The sequence below is a fragment of the Mesoplodon bidens genome (assembly GCF_964165515.1).
Source record: "Mesoplodon bidens genome assembly, chromosome: 16".
In the NCBI taxonomy this organism is placed as follows: Eukaryota; Metazoa; Chordata; class Mammalia; order Artiodactyla; family Ziphiidae; genus Mesoplodon; species Mesoplodon bidens.
In genome coordinates, this window is record NC_138173.1 from 2,214,709 (window position 1) to 2,232,132 (window position 17,424).

Below are 17,424 nucleotides of genomic sequence, written 5' to 3' on the forward strand. Positions count from 1 at the left end.
ATCCCTGTTTTAAGCAAAAACAGAGCAGAGAACAATTTCACCCCTTCACTCACTCTCCCCACGAGGCAGCCGTGTATCAGCACCAGCACTTTTACATTTAATCCGAACAAAGTCTGAGAATGAAATATCGCAGTCCCCCTTCTACTGACACGGAAACCAAGGCTTACAGGTAGATGCGTGGCCTCGGTCCTACAGCGAGGAAGGAAGAGCTCAGCCAGCTCAGCCTCCACGTTCGGGGCTCTTGGAGCTCTGCCCTCAGCTCCACAAAGAGCGGCATCAGAGCAGGTGACTTGGGCCTCAGCCAGCACAGGACTCAGCGGCCCGCAGGCACTGACCTGCTGCTTTTAAAGGGGGCGGTCTCAGCGGGGGACTGGGTCCTTGGGGTCCTGAACCAGAACCAGATGGCACTGAGCTCCCACCCCCAGCCCAGCTGCCTGGAAGTCAGGCACGTATTTATCCCTCAGCATCTCATGCATAGGTGAGGGCCTTGGTCCAGGGCAGCCCCTGGACCCGCTGCCACCTGGCCACGACCTCTGCATCCTTTGAAGAGCTGTGGGTACGGCCTGGACTGCTCCTGGGGTGCCAACCAGGATCAACTTTGCGTGATGTTTGGTCCATGATTTTCTACCTCAACACTGAGTGCTAGAGTCCAGGGGACCCAGGATGGGGTCTGAATTCTGCTCTTTACTTGCTGTGCGACTTCGGACAATTTAGTCAAATACTTCAAATCTTGATGTTCTCAGGTAAAGTGGGCCTAGTTATATTTCCGACTTCCTTGGATTGTCGTAAGGGTGAAATGAGATAATGCTTATCGTTCCTGGACCCAGGGCAAGGACAACCCAGTGCGGGGACCACCCAGAACAGGAACTAGCTCAGGTAGAGTTTTCTGTAAACTTGATTAATACTAACAAGCATCAATATCATGGATTTTATTTCACAGCACATTCGGATCAAAGCCGGTCTAATTTAAGACCTACCTGCATCTATTCCATTTCGTAAGTAAAAGAAAATAAACCTGAATTGTATTAAGCATCTCACAGAAAAATGGTATCAGACATAAAAATTATTAACGCAGCGAGTTCTTGTTTTCGCTCCACGAATCTTAGTTTGCACACTCAGGCCTCAACATTCTCTATTCCGACAGCGTTTGCTCCTTGACAGATACGCCCATCACCCCAGCCCCTACCTCTGCTGCCATGTGGGCTTCTCCCTGTGTGTCCGTCTGTGTCCAAATGTCCCTCTTCTTATAAAGACACCAGGCATATTGGATTAGATCCTACATGACCCAGAAAGACCTCATCTTAACTTGATTACATCTGCAAAGACCCTGTTTCCACCAAGGTCCCAACCACAGTATCAGCATTAGGACGGGCACACATCTTCCTGGGGTCACAGCTCGACCCACAAGAAGCAGACGCCCGACTCCTCTTGGCCTCTAGAAACTGCCATTTCCCCTGAAGTGTACCGTGTTAGGTGTTGATACAGACATGCCTTCTTTCTTCTTTTATTATTAATGTCGCATGGCCTATCTTTTCCCATCTTTTAACTTTCACACACCCAGGTTGTTGTATTTGGAGTGAATTTTTAATTATTAATCTGGGGGCTTACAATGATGAAGGTTTATTCGTCATTCATCAGACGTCTGGCTGGGGGCTGCCTGGGGCGTTGCTCCGTGGGCTCCACGCAGCACAGGGCACGTGGTCATCAGCATGAGACAGGCCCGGAGACGCACTGGCCACTTCTCTGCACGGTGCCTGGCTGATGCACGCGCGTCCGAACAGCAACAAGATTGGATGGTCTCATCCCTGCCCTGTTGGCTGCAGAGCAGCTGTGCTGTGCTCTCCACGTCGTCTCCATCCTGGGGTCTGGGCTGAAGGAGCAGCCTCTCCCGACACCTACACTCCACCACTCCAGGCCTGGATGTTGCAGCGAGCTGACATCTCATCTCTTGCCCCGCCCCTGGACGTCTCTATCCAGTTTCTCGGGATAATTCCAGGGCTGTTGGCCCTCTGTGCTCTCCAGGCCTGGTCAGTGTGTCGAGCAGCCCTTCTCTGTGATGGGGAGCTTGGCGGGTTCTCTGAGAATCCTCTGTAGGTCTCTCTCCCCTGCTGTTCGCTGGATGTGAATGGACACGGCTCTGTTTCGGTGAGTGGCTGGATCTCTCTGCAGCAGCACGGGCAGGCAGTGGACCATCTCCTGGCATCCTGCTGAGGCTCCACCGGCCCGGCAGGCCGCCTTCCACCCAGGAGACAGGACCCCGGACCAGCTGCCTCCTCACAAAGCCTATACCTGCTCTGGGGAAACCACTGGCAGCCTCGCCCCAGAACATTCTGGAGGCGTGAGGAGAATGTCTTGTAGACGGCATATTTTTGGATTCTCTCTGTATCCTTTCTTGCCAATTCTGTCTTTTGTTGGGACCCTCAGGACCCCTAAGGGCTGTCATTGATGTGTAGGGCTCGATGTGCCATTTCATTTGTTTCTCATTCCTTGGTTTGCCTTCTCTTGACTTTCTGTGGGTCACAGAACACTTACAGGACTCCATTTTGATTTATTTATAGTGCTCTTGAGAGTGTGTTAATTGCTTTAGGTATCACTGTACACATAACAGATCACGCCCACTGGCATTGTTCTTTCACCACCAAGGTGAAGTGTAGACACTAGGCTTCCACGTGGGTCACATCCACTGGCCTCCGCACTTTCACCAAACAGTTGTCTTCAGTATCACCTCCACACAGCCCCTCGGCGCCATATCAGACGGAGTTAACAAACACGATTTAGGACCCCTGTGTTTACTCAGTCCAATGGCTTTCTTCCCTTTCTGGTGTTTCGAGCAGTCCAGTACTGCCGTACTGTCTAGAGAACTTTCTTTACCTGTTCTTCAGGGCTGTTTGCTAGCAGTCGTTTCCTTATGTTAGAGAAAACCTAAGTTGTTTCCCCTTCAGTCCTGAAGGCTGCTTTCACTGGACATTGAATTCACGGTTCACATTTATTTTTTTCTGGTACTAAAAAAGGTTGTGTCCATTCCTCTGACCCCCATGGTTCTGGACAAGAAGTCCACTGTCATGGAAACGCTGATACTTTGTAGACACTATTCCGTCCTCTGCCAGCATCCACATTGTTTCATTCCTCTAATCTTCAGCAATTTAACGTGATCTGTCCTGGCATTGGTTTCCACGCATCCCTCCGATTTCAGGTTTTCTCAGCTTTTTGAAAATGTAGGTTTATGTCTTTCACTTTTCACATTTGGGAAGTTTGCAGTGTTATTGCTTTGAAACTCTCCCAGCCCCACTCTCCTCCTCTCCTTCTGGGGCCCGGATAATATGGATGTTGGACCTTTTGCTCTTTCCTCTCTGGTTCCCGAGACTCTCTCCATTTTTTCTATTTGTTTTCTCTCCTCTGAGCAGATGGGCAAATACTATTGATCTGTCACTAAGTCCAGTGGTTCTACCCTCTGTCACCTCCATGCTGCTACTCAGCCCACTCAGTGAGGTTTGACCTTGCTGGTGGTACTTTTCGGCTTTCTAATTTCCACTTAGAACTTCTCTTTGTTTCTAGAATTTCCATGTCTGCCTTTCCTCAGCTTCAGAGGGATTTGAACTTGCCCATGAAGCGCCTTCAGGGCGACAACGTTAAATCTCTCCTCAGCTGCTCCCCACATCGGGCTCTGCTCGGTGTCGGCCCCTGTCGGTCGTCCTTTCTCCCTCGGTTTGTGACGTTTCTTGGTTCTTGTGTGACAGGTGAATTTGGATTGTTCCCTGGAATTTTGTCTGTGGTACTGGGAGTCTCTGGGTCCTGTTCAAGCCCTGCATTCCAGCAGGTCCTGAGTAGGTCCTAGGTTGTGGCTCCAAGGACAGTTTAAGCTCAGAGCCCCTGTGGCCTTCGTTTGGTCTGGTTGGTCTGTCTGGGGCGACTGGTGCCCCGATGCCTCTGGGGTGGCTGAGGGTGCAGAAGGGGCCCCCACACGGGATGGGCCCAGGGACAGGGCCCTGGTGGCGAAGGAAGCCCGATCCCTGCTCAGTCCTGTGGCCCCTCCCAGCCCCACAGGCAGGATGGGATGTGGAAGACCAAACGCCCTTTTGGCCAACTGGAAACGCAGACACGGATGGGGAGAAAGCGGTGTGTCCTCTGTTGGTGTTTGCCTGCCCTGGAGGACATGTTTCCCAAACTCTTCTCCGTCGTTTGGCCACCCCCTTCCAGGTTCTTAGCCGGGAGAAACCGGCCCTTCCTGGAATTCCTTCTGTGCTGCTGGTGGTCCTGTACTGCAGGCCTCAGCAGCACCCTTTCTCAGAGGCTTGGGAGGCAGTGAGGGGACCCAGGGGACTCCTTCCGTGTTGCCCTCGGGTCCTGAGCTCCTGGGCCGAATTCTGTCTTCCTTTCACCTCTCAGAGTCCTCATAGGCTTGTTTTTTGTGTAATGGCTTGTTTTTACTGGTGGGAGGGAGGGCCTGGTAGGAACAGGGCTTCTCCCTGTCTCTCTCTCTCGGCCTCAGAACCACTGACATCCTTGGGGCTGTTTTGTCCTGTTTTGCTCTGATAACCAACTATCCTGACATCCTTTGAGATGCCCTTTGCTCAGGTAACTGGGCAACGGCGCTCGCATCTGGGAGGTGCGTGGCTGTGTTGGGGTCAGGTGGGGAGCCGTTCATCCTGAGGTCTTTCTGGGGGGAGCAGATGCTTCCTGTCTGCCAAGTGCTGGCTGCAGGGAGATCTCATTAATGGAGGGAAACGAAGCCCTGACCACACACAGCTCACGAAGCGCTCATGCAAACCAAGAGTGTGACCAGATGCAGCCGGCAAATAGTGAGTGGGGAAGAAAATCAGCAGGAAGGGGGCTTTGGGCTCGGGCATCTCCTGAGTGCTGGAGAGGACGACGTGTGGCTGAGTTGCGTAAAAGGAAAATGCATGTTCTGCCCTCTGGTACTAGGTCTGTGTCACTGAGCACAGCGGCTCCAAGCCCTTTGAGACTCAGGAAGAGAGAGACGCTTACACAGGACCGTCTGGTAAGGACACACTATGCACTTGGGACAAAGTGAAATAACCAAGCACGGGGAGCTCGAGTCCCTAACCCAGGCGCTGTCTCCCTCCGGCTGTCACTTGTCACTGGTCCTCCCCGGGCTGAGGCTGTCCCTCTACAGGGAGCCCCTCCGTGGGGCAGAAGAGGAGGAAAGCTAAGTGAAGCGCAGACACTGACACGGCGACGGACGGATGCCCGTTGGGCTTGTCGAGGGCTCTCTCACCTCTCCCAGCTTTCAGCAGCGTTGCCTGTTGAAGTCCTCAGGCATGTCCCCAGTGGTCTGGGCTTAGACACCGCACAGGACATGAGGACACAGGAGAGAGTGCTGGTGCCCGCATGAGCTGGACACGGGACCTAAGCCCAGCTCAGGCTGTCATCGTGGAACCTTGGGTACCACACCATCTCTGCCTCAAGGTTCATCTTCCATATCATTTTCACACATGTGAAAGGATGCTAACCGTATGTTCACTTTTGGTGGCCTTTAAAAGTTTATTGAACTGTAAAACACCACACAAGCAGGGAACCAGGAACAATTTTATAACATTATCAACACAGTGTTAATTTGTTTATCATCTGCTATATTTTAGCAGCCGGTGTAAACGTGACACCTCTGCTGTCCAGGAGGACAGCCCCTCCCTGAGGACCCTGCATAAGTCAGGTCACATGCTGTTCTCCGGGGTTCCTTACATCACTTCTTCCCAGTACGAATCATCACAACCTGAGTTTACCTTACTTGTGCATTTTTGTCCTGACATTTCCGCGTGTGGCTTCTGCACGCGGGAGATGAGTCATTTATCTTTTACTGCCCTGCCCCTGTGCTTCCACCAGCACAGGACACACGGGAACTTCAGGGTTAATTGTGGAATAGGCGGGTAGATCCATGGGTCCTCCAGGGTGTCTGAGGGGGTAACCATCCCGAGCCTGGTCGGTCGATTCCGACACCGAGACCCAGCTTTAGTCGCCCTCAGAAGGGAGTGGGGCGGAAGACCCTGAGGACTGTCGAGTCCCGTGGGTTCAGCTGCCGATACACAAGCGTATCTGTGTTAAATGTTGACTATTTGCCCTCGCTCGCCCGTCTTTGCACTTTCGGATTAGTGTCCCTCATGCCACTCTCCAAGCCCCAAGCTTTGAACTTTGCCATCAAATTACTGCACTTCCTGTGAATCCTCTGGTCAGTCAGCTCCGGTCCTGGAAGACTTTACAGCCTGGACCACTGTTCCTCCTTCTCCGTCCACAGCGCTGGCTGTTCCTGCCGGCTTCAGGGTCCACACGGGTGCTGACTTGCTGCTGGGCCTCCCGGGTCCCCTGTGATCCTGCGTCCAGGCCACCTGCCGGGACACCCCCCTCACCCAGGTCTTGTCACCCCCCTCCCCGTGCTCCCACCTGCCTGTCTGTCTCCCCAGCACATGCCGCCCAAGATTCCCCAGCCTGGGAGTTCTGTGACGCCCGGGACCCGAACGCCAGGGACCCTGTGGTGTGTTACTGTAGCCCACCTTCCCCACGTCCTCTCCTCCTTCCTGCCCGCTTGAGCTGCGGGACCACCACCATCACTCCTCACCCCCTGCCCTCCTTCCGCCAGCGTGCCCCCTTCGGCCAGAGCCCAAGCCTGTGCCCAGCCGGCACCGGGCACCGAGTGTGGCAGCCACCACTTTAGGGGGTTCATACGGACGAGAAATCAGATCGCGTTTCTCCAGATGAAGGTTTTACACCTTTTCCTCTTTCTTCAAATCGTCAACCCCTCATTCTCAGCTGATGGCTTTGTTTTCTTGTTCACTGAGCAGAGAAGACATCCACTTGCTTCCACCCCTGTGTCCGCCAAGCTGCCTGTTCCCTCCGGCCTCTGGTTACCGGGGGTGACCCTCCTGCGCGACAGTAACCCTTCGGTCCCCACCCACCCCGCCTCCGGACTCTCTGCTCACACAGTTTGACCTCTGCGGCCGTGGTCTTCTCACGTTACCTGAGTTTGCTCTGGTTGAGGTCCTCACCCCCCGGTGTCCCCGTCCCCAGGGCTCTGGGGGACCGTGGCTCCAGGCCCCGCCCCTGGGGCCCGACCGGCCGCCCCCCCCTGTCTGCTTTCTGCCTCTTCGTCTTCCATCAGCTGATCCTAGCGTGGGTTTGGTCGCAAACAATTCAGAAAGTGGCATTCCCTTGGGTGCCGAATGGATCCAACAAGAGGTTTTATAAAATACTCATTAAAAAGTAGTGACCGCCCCCATTTCGCACACAGTGCACTGACCACACCCAGGATCTGCAACTCGTCAGCAGTGCCAAGCTGTCATTTTGAAAGTCCCTGGAAAATGGTATTTTATTTGGTTTATCATAATCCCAGAAATACTTGTGCTCTAAAATAACAGGCCTACACTATCTAAAAAATCGCCTTATTGCACCTATAGCCAGTGCTTGGAAATCACTCAGAATTCCTGCAGTGATTTTAATGATTAACCTCGCAGTATCTGTGATGCACATTTGCTGTGATCGTTTGATTTCAAAGCTGGGAAAGGAGCGGCCTCAGGAGGATTCAACGCCGCCTCTGTTCTTCAGGTGGCCTTTCCTGAAAGTGAGAATGACTGATTTTATGTCATGCTGGGTACAAGTTACCAGAGAGTAAAGCAAATGCTACTATGAGCATAAATGTCACTAAGCATAGTGGCCACAGTGTGTTTATTGCATGCAGGCCACCTTACATGCATCTCTAATTCTCATAATGACTGCGCAAAGATAGTCATTTTTATGCTTAGTAAACAAGGTTTTGGGGAGAGTCAGTTACCTGCACAGCAGCTAACGAGTGCTCAGACCGCAGCTCCAACCCGTGCATTTCTGACTCACTCCCGCTGTCCACACCCCAGCCGGCTCTTCCTTCCCAGCAAATCAACCAACCAATCAGCCAAAATCTACTGAATTGCTGATGTGATCCAAACACCATGTCAGACTCTTGGGATAAAAAACGACGACTACAGTTTCACTTGATCTCTCAATGAATTCTCACTCCAGTGGAGGACACACATGAAAAATAATAATTTCATTAAAATATCCACGTTCAAAAAAGGATACAGTACGGTGGTGGCTCAAAGAGGATCACAGGTGGACAAGAAGAGGCGCGAGGAGGGTCCAGGGAGACCAGCTGCGGAGGGGAGGGGCCAGCCTCGCAGGACGAAGGGGCCCGAGAGGCGGCGAGTGGGCGGGGGCGGGCGGCGCACGGCGGTGGGAGCAAGCCTGGCCCACGTGGAACGGGCTGGGGTGCCCCGCCCCGTCCCCGCCTGTGACCAGAGGCATCTTCCTCCTCGTGCTTCAGTTTCCTCATCTGTCCAGCGGGGGCTGTGAACAACGGCGCCCACCTCACAGGCCGACACAAAGATAAGCGAGGATCTGTAACTCCCTTGGAAGGGGCACATGGCACTTCGAGCAGACAGCTTGGATTGAAAGGGTCTTGGAGGTCTGCAGAGGAGCTGCAGAGGCTCTGTGGGCTGGGCACAAGCACTCAGACTTGGACCTGGAAGAAAGGGGAGCCACGGAAGGGTTTATGCAGCGGGCTCAGGGCTCAGCCCTGCGTGTAGAAGACGGCAGGCCCGGGCGCTGGGGGTGGGTGTGGGCTGCGGGCCTTCCCAGCGCCCACCCGGGAGGCTGCGCCCATCGTTACTTAATTGAGAGTCTCCTCTTTTTGTAAATGCCCAAGTTTCCCCAAAATGGCCAGTTTAAAGGACGGCAGCCGTTTGGATGTGTGGACTTAAACATAGTCTCGTTATTGCAGCCACTTCGCGGACCCGTGTGGTTTCATGCCTCTCTCTCAACATCTGGAAAGGAAAGCCTGCCCGAAGACATCGTTTGCCCTATTAGAAACCTCCGCGGGCCTCAGAGTGTAGCAGAGAATTCAGTCACGTCCACGCTGAGACAGTATAAGAACCTCTCTTTCATAGTGATGCACTTCAATGGAAAAATATATTCGTCAAGGAAAAGTTTGCTTCTTAAGTAAGTTACACTCGGCTTAGTTTTTAAAGTCAATTCTCAAACGAGTGTCCTGGTTCTTCTGGGTCTGTAAGCCCGAGTTGCTCTATGTCTTTCTTTTAACAGGGACCACTTTCAGAAAAAGTTTGGTATTACCTACAAAAAATGTCTCCCCTTTGCATATACACCCCCCAGAAATGCATCCACACGGCAGCGAGAGATTTGTTCAAGAATATTCATAGCGACGGCGTTTGTAGTAGGTCCTGATTGGAAATAACTCAAAAGTCCGTTAGAGCAAAATGGATATGTATTTTGTGGGATCTGCATGCCGTGAGGTCTTAAAAAGCACTGAAATAGAATGAACAATAGCTACATTCAGGAGTGGGGTGAATCACAAACTGAATGTTGAAATAAGGAAGGCAGACACACACCAGAGAATATATACAGTATGATTCTATTTATATAAAGTAACAAACCAGGCAAACAAACTGGTGTTATAAATGTGCATTGCGGTTACTTTTCGTGAGAAGGGAGGTCATCGTGATTGGACAAATCACAGCGGGAGTTTCGGGCTTCTTGCTCTGCTCGGGGTCTGGATCTAGGCAGTGGTCACGTGGGTTTTCAGTCCGTCCTCCCCTCGGACTCTGTCTCTCTCTGTGTCTCCCTCCATCTTCATCCCCATCCCCACCCCGGTCCCCATCTCCATCTCCATATCTTATCTACATCTTTATCTGTCTCTGTATCCATATCTATAGCTGTGTTTTCACTCTTCTGTGCTTTATTTCAACATGTTTTTAAAGATAACATTCTAGTGATTTTATGCACATTTTTTAAGATTGTGAAAATGAAACCTGTATACACAGTGTTAGAAGATTAGAGACAAGTCGTAACTACTGAGCTCAAAGAATATTTTAACTTGACAGTTCAACTTAAATTGTCAGCTCTCGATTGGTTGTAATGTACTGTAATTATACAAGAACTTTAGAATTGTCATAGTTCAGCATTAGACTCCATCTCCTTTATTTCTTAGGCAACATTCTTTAAATAGAAAACAAATTCCGTAAACTGCTGGTGACTCATTACATTTTAAGTAAATGAACTAAAAAATATGAAAACGTCCATCGCTCAGAGCTGAGACATATGAACTCTTTCTGTGTATGCAGGTCCTAAGTGTTAAGTTAATATAGAGATCTCCAGTGTATACAGTGGTACATGGACGTCTATGATGTCTACACTGTGGTGACAAGGGTTTGTGTTGCTCAGGTCACAATTACATCAAAGTTGCCCGCCCATCACAAGTTTGGGGCTAGTCTTATACCGTTTGTAATCTAAGCCAAATTAATCACATCTAGAAAGGATGAGAGGACTTGAATTTTGTGATCAGTTTTACACACACACACACACACACACACAGAGGAAAATCATCTCCAAATAAATGTACACGTGATTTAAACACGAGCGTTTGTCCAGGCATGAAAAGATTTAGGCTGTGGCATAGATAAAAAACCCATAAAGTTTCTATCCAATCCATGTTTTAAAATGCAGGCTTCACTATAAACAGCGTTTGTCTCCTAAACGGATTTGGTTTGCTCGAGAGTTCTCAGAGTGCCACATCTGGACCACTTTTGGTGTTACTGATCTTTTTTATAGCCATTTTGAGAGGTGGAGAATAGTATCTCACTGAGTGGTTAGTTTTGTGCTTTTAGTTTTTAAACATGTATTATGGAAATTTTTAAGCATACACTAAAGTAGAGAAAACAGTATAATGAACTCGATTTTCCCAGCATGCAGCTTCAACAATGTTCAGTATGTTGCCCATTGTATTTCCTGTGTGCCCCTCCTCTTCGCCTGCCCGGGTTGCTGTCCCAGACCTCAGGACCGCCACCCTTCAGCTCCGGCATACGAGGCACCCTGTGCTCACGGCTGCTTCTGCCTCATGTCCTGAGTAATCCACTACGTGTTCTGTGAAAATGCTCCAACACGAACAACTTCAGACCTGTATGCATTTGTAGGAAAATACAAATCAAGGAACTTTAGAAGCCTCCCAAAATATTGATTCTTAAATTTTTTTTCACATTAATAGAAAGTGTTTCTGGATTTTTGCTTGGTAACTTGGTTGCTAAGTTCAGCATGCCATTTGTCATGGTCTTCACACAGAGCTGATAGATTTTAAAAATTGACTCTTTTTTTTCTAGGATAAAAGTGAATGATGAACATTTTACAGCATGGAAATAACAAATTACCCATGGCTCCCTTTGGAAATATCCAGTGTTCGCTCTTTATTATGTTTCCCTTCAATTTTTTCTGTGAATGCATTTTACATAGTTAAGATCAGACTTCGTGTTCTAATATTTTTCAAAACTTGGATAATACCCAAGTTCTCTCTTTTAAAGGAAAAATGTGAGCAACCCACGATGTGCAGAGCCCCCAAACCGGGGACCTAAACCTAATTATTTAAAAAACTAATTTGAGAGTAATTTACTTTAGAAACTAAAATTTTACCCTATGAATGTATCTTTCAAGCCAAAATTTCACTACGACAAAGAAGTTTTTATAAGAGCGAGCATATGTTTTTAGACTATAATCAGAAGTGAACTTCACTGAAGGGTCCCGGGATCAGCCAAGCGCACTTTGGAAGACACTGGACGAGCCGCCGGGTAACTCATCACAGATGATTAAACTTTATCTCCACCTTGAACCTGACCTTCTCCTCAAGTAAACTCTTACCCAGGCAGAAAACACGGCAAAGTGCCCTGTCCCGGGGCCGGGGGTGGGTCAGTGGAGGACCACGCCAGGAGGTGATGCCCCGCTGGGTCGTGCAGGGGCGGGGCTGCCGGTCGGGAAAGGCCGGTGGTGGACCAGGCTGGCCGAGGTCAGCGCCTGGGGCGGCGCCATCAGACAGCCCGGGCGCGGGGCGAGGTGGGGCTGGGCACCCGCTGGCAGGCGAGGCGTCCCGCACTTTCCTCTGAGCGGACGCAGCGGCTGACTAGCTTCGCGAGAGCGTGGTGGCCCCCGGCAGGGGTGGTGAGGGCGCTCCCCCCAGAGACCCGCCCCGCCGGGCCCGGCCCGGCCGGGCGGGCGGTTGGAGTCACCCCCGCCCCGGGGCGTCCACGGCGCTCCGCGGAAGCGCAGTAGCAGAGCCGGGCCGGGGCGGGGCGGGGCCCGCGCGCCTCCTTCCCAGCCGCTGCCCCGAGCGAGGGGCGGAGCCGCGTGAGCTCGCGAGAACTCAGGATCGCGGTAGCCTCCGCGGTGAGGAAGCTCTGGGCCCCAAGGCAAGATCCCTTCCGTAGCGTGGGGCTGCGGCAGCGGCGGGCAGGGCGGTCTTCCCTCGTGGGTGGGTCACTGGTCACTCCGGCTCAAGCACACGGCCGTTGTAGTGGGGGAAGCAACGGGCGGGCCTGAAGAGCGAGCAGCTGGCTTCGCACAACGCCTCCCGCGTCGCGGGCGCCCCTGGGCCCTTGCTGTCGGGGGCCGCCAGTCTGGCACGTGCTGGAGCCGGGCTGCACAGCTCCTGGGGACAGAACCCCTAGTTTGAACGAGCGGCGCATTCCTCACCATTTTCAAGGTTGTTTGCCTCTGAAGACTTTGAAAGGACCCTCTGTTGGGTCACGGGGGTGACTCGGTGTAAACGCCGTGCCGGGCTCAGCAGTGTGGCCTCATCTTCCCGGGCCGTCCTCCTGATGGCGTCAAAGCAGAGCCGGGAACAGCGTGGCCGTTGGGAACGGGCCTGCCTCGGGCCCCGGGCCGCCCGGCGGGAGTACACCGGCCGTCCCGGGGCGGGGGTCTCGTTGGTTCCGCGTGCCTGTCAGAAGAGCTCCCGTCCATCCGCAGGCCTCGGGTGGGGGGGCTCCTACCCCACCGCCCACACCAGCTCTGTGGGCCCGTCCTGGGATGATGGCCGTCCCCACAGAGAGGTTGTAAAGGGGCACAGGCACCGTGGAACACAGCGTGGGGCGCCTCAGTCGTTACAAACAGGCCTCCCACGCCGTCCAGCAGCTCCACGCCTAGGCGCATGCGCAAAGGAGACGGAACCCTCTCCCTCAGAAAGTGTGTCTGCCGCACCCCGTGTTCCCAACAGCCTGTGTGGAAATACCTGAGTCTGCTGGCAGATGATGGGCACAGAAGGGGCGGTACATAGATATCATGGAGGATTCTCAGCCATGTAAAGGATGATGCGCACAGAAGGGGTGGTATGTATAGTTCATGGAATATTCTCAGCCATGTAAAGGAAGGAAACCTTGTCATCTGCGATAGCATAGAAGAACCTTGAGGACATTATGCTCAGTGAAATAAGTCAGAGAAAGACAAATACCTACGATCTCACTTATATGTGGAATCTAAACAAAACAAAACGAATAAAACACCAAACTCAGAGAAAAAGAGATCAGACTTGTGGTCACCAGAGGTAAGAGGTGGAAGGAGGGGGTTGGATGAAGGTGGTCAAAAGGCACAAACTTCCAGTTACAAGATAAAATAGTTCTAGGGAAGCGATGTCCCACACGATAAACAGAATTAACACTGCTCTGTGTTATATACGAAAGTTGAGAAGAGGGTAGATCCCAAGAGTCCTCGTCACAAGGAGAAAGTATTTTTCCTCTTCTTTCTTTCCTTTTTATTGTATCTATATGAGGCGAGGGATGTTAGCTAACCCTACTGTGATCATTTCACAACGTGTGTGAATCAAACCATCAGGCTGAACGCCTTGAGCATATGCTGAACGTATACAGTAATGGACATCAGCTATTTCTCAATGAAACAGAAAAAAGGGCTGCTGTGTTGTAAAGCTCTGCAGCCACACGTGGTGCTAACGTGGCAGGGATGCTGGAGCCGAGGGAGGGGCCGAGGCACTACCCCCCTCCACCCCCACCCCCCATTTCCACCTCCCACTGAGAGGCGTGAGGGAAAGGAGCACATGGGCCCCAGTGTAGCCAAGTGCAGATTCACATGGGACCGGGACCAGGGAGCCTCTGCGGACGTGGATCTGCAGTCAGACGTCCCTCTGCAAAGACGTGTCCCGAGAACAGTCATGTCACGTGTGCAAACGCACTGACCCCTCATCAGCCCATCACCTTGTTCTTGCTTCTTGTCAGTGGAGAGGTTCGTTGAGATGTGTAATTCAACATCAGACGCAAAGATAAGGTATAAGGACAAGCCCACTAGCTTTGGGGCTCTGCAAACTAAGGAAGATCATTTCTAAATAGTAATCTTGCCACTATTTATATTGAAAAAAAGCGCATTCTAAAGAATAAAGGCAGCTATGCGCTGGATAATCTTTCCGTTAGGTAAACAGTGTATTAGGTTTAGGGTGAAAATATCAGGATGGACATGCAGTCTGCTTCTGTAGAAAACGAAGGTAGAACACAGCTTCTTTTTAACGAGTTGCAGACACAAATATGGTTGTTACGATATTGCACTTTGATGGTTCTCTTGCTTTGTAGGGTTATGAGTTGATCCATGTCACGTGACTCCATGTAGAAAGTGACCTGTGCAAACAGGCTCCCAAGGGGCCGGGTGTAGCTCCGTGCAGTGTCCTGGCATCCGTATTCTGTGCAGAGCTCACTCTGAAGGCGATCAATGGAATGCAGGACAGCCTCCGAGCCTAGATGCCTGGTGAGAACCGTGCTGGTTGAAAGTTTAGGAAGTTACTGAAGGGTTTTATCAGAATGTGGACTGGAGGAGGGGATAAGTTGAAGAGGAGAGATTTACCTCTGAGGTTGTGTTCTGCCCTCCTTGGTGTCACCGTGTTCCCAGGCGCTGCCTCAAAGCAGCTTTAACATGGTCCCACATCAGCCTGTTACTCTCAGGGCACCTTTCAAAGTGAGAGTCACAAAGGAGATGTCCCACCTGCGTTCGGTTCACAGAGATTGCAGCCAGTTGGCCAGTTTGATTCCGCAACTAACAATTTCCTAGGAAAAAAAAGAGCCATGTTAGTATGTAAGAACAGTTGTCCTGTTAAAACACTGATGGCCACAGGAATCTTCGGAAAGCAAATGTTAATTCTCTCGGAGTAGTAATTGCAGGGGTTTGTCTGTGTATCATTCACTTATTAGGTTTAGAAAAGTATCTCCCAGGAGGGATGGATACCCAACAGGGGCTGGAAACTCCCTACGACACTTAAGTCTGGGGCTATGACAGAAAAGCCCGTGAAGGTCTTTTTGCTTTTACAGCTAGGATTTTAGCAGGTTTATCTCTGGCTCAGTCTTTTTTAGAGTGTAAAAAAAATATTTCACAAGTGAATCTAAGTATCTACCAATCTATTTCTAGTTCTAAAATGCTATCAAATTTCCTATAGATACATAGATACAGTTAAATTATTTGTCTTTTACCATCTAACAAATGAAAGCCTGATGTGAAAAGAGGAGGTGAAGTAAGGCTTCTCCGTCTGCATATGAAGACTAGCCTTGGCACAAAATTCCTTTCCCTTTAAAAGTTTCCTGGGGCAGGTCTCTCCTCCCTCCAGCTTCGTGTGGCCAGGCGGGCAGGAGCTAGGAGACCACAGGCAGGTGGCCGTTCACTTCTGTCTTTGGTGGAGTCCCAAGCCCCACAGGGTGCAGGGGTCCAGGAAAAAATGTAAAACCAGCCACCCAAGTCGAATGGAAAATTTCAGGAGGGTAGAAAACCATCAGGATGCGGACAGTCGACAGCTGAGGTGATGGCTCAGAATGATCTTTCGGTTTACCTGTTTACCCAGAGCATTTTACCCATTCCTTAAGAAAAAGAAGAAAAACTCACAAGAAAAAAAAATCAGTTGTTGATCTATTTGACAGACTGGATAGAGTATCAATTTGTTTAACTTACATCCATAGATTTAGCACGACCTGTGTGAGCCGTGTGACACAATCTCGAAAGTTTCTTTTTTCCACTCCTTGTTCTTTGTGTCCTTTCTCAGAAATCATTAAAATGCCCATAATTACAAGGAAGTGGAAGCCACTATAGAACTAGAAATTGACAGGAGGGTAAATATTCAGATTCATTTGAGAAATATTAGTTCCCAGCGAGGAAGAGACACCCGTCATTCAGTTGCTGTGCTCTGTCATTCTGCTGAGGGATGCAGGAGGTGATGGCAGGATGTCAACAGAGCTTCTGTGTTGGATTCTTGGGCTGCAGAGAGTGCCCAGGTACCGGCATTTACTCTTATTGACCTCATGGCTGGAAACGACCCAACGTAAATGTACATGGGTTACTCACATCCCTCCCCTCCCCCTAGCCTCACGTGGGCCCTGAGTTACTGTCCCTCCTCCCCACCTTCCCAGCACCCCTCTTCCTGCAGGCAGTGGTCAGATAGGTCAGGGGTTGTTCTCCCTGAGGTCTTTCCCCGGGGAGAGCAGGGGCCGGCAGCCTACAGGACATCTCATCTGGCAGTGACCATGACGCAGAGAGGCCGTGGGGTGTCCAGATCTCTGGTGTAAGAACTCCTGTCCAATACAGTAAAGAAACCACAAGAAGATTCAGTCTACAGCATCGACGGGCCTGGGACCAGAGGAGTCTTTGAGAAGTATCTGAAGACACCTACTTTCTGGAGCACAGTTTGGGGGCCAGGAGATGGTGTCAGTTTTGCCCGATGAACTCCAGGGGGGTGTCTGAAAAGAAGGGCAGGCAGCATCCGGGCCCGTTTCAAGGAGAGTCTTTCTCACTTGTTTCTCACACAGCTGGCTCTTCAATGACTAAGGTTTTCTTTGAAGAAAGGTTTCCTTGACCAAAAAAAAAAAAAAGATTCTAGAAATATTTGTGGATGCTTGGGACTGAATCTCAATGTCAGCTATTTTTTCCCCCTGGCTTTGCTGCTCCTCAGACTTTCTTATGGTATTTTTGGAATGAAACCACAGATTCAGACTCCAGTGTGAAATCTCAAAGCCAAAATCGTCTGATATTTTTTTCCCACAAGTGCGTTAGAACCACAGCAAATGAAAGGACTCCTCTTAGCAGGAGATGACCGAGGTAGCGGGACAGAATGTGAGGAGGATGACGGTAGCTCGATGCCCCAGGGAGTTTGTTAGCTGAGCACCAGGCTGTCCTGGGCAGAGCTTGGTGCCCTGAATCCCCTGAGAGGGGCACCTGCAGGCACAGGAGCTGCAGTTCTGTGAAAATGCATTGCTGTCTCCCCATAAGGAGGAAGCATGGAAAGCTGTGATTTTTAATCACAGGCCCAAGAAGACAATCAAGTGTGAAATTAGAACATCAGCCTAAAACCTTGTGTTGATACTGCATTATCCTAAATATGCAGACCACATGCATGCATTATTAGGCATAGGTCTAAATTAGTATTCGAATTTAGCAAAGGGAAACCAACAACGGCTGGTCAGTGTGCCTGCCCAGGGCCCCTGCCTGCCCTGGTCCTCACCGTTCTCCCGGCCTGAGTTACCCCGGAAGCTCACCACTGGGCCTGGTGGGAGGGGTAGTTAAGAGAACTCCCGGTAGAATGCTACAAAATCTGTTTTTTTCTTTATTTTTCCTTAAAAAGTTTTTTTT

At 50.8% G+C, this 17,424-nt stretch overlaps 2 long non-coding RNA genes across 2 annotated transcripts; both read right to left on the minus strand.

Moving 5' to 3' along the window:
- Positions 1 to 9,390: 9,390 nt before the first annotated feature.
- On the minus strand, positions 9,391 to 12,095 carry LOC308630317. Its single transcript, XR_014017821.1, has 2 exons — positions 11,683 to 12,095; positions 9,391 to 10,951 (listed from the first exon to the last, which is right to left on the minus strand). It is a non-coding gene; the product is annotated as an uncharacterized lncRNA (long non-coding RNA).
- Positions 12,096 to 12,230: 135 nt separating this feature from the next.
- LOC308604832 lies at positions 12,231 to 16,646 on the minus strand. Its single transcript, XR_014013559.1, has 3 exons — positions 16,469 to 16,646; positions 14,662 to 14,861; positions 12,231 to 14,577 (listed from the first exon to the last, which is right to left on the minus strand). It is a non-coding gene; the product is annotated as an uncharacterized lncRNA (long non-coding RNA).
- Positions 16,647 to 17,424: the final 778 nt, after the last annotated feature.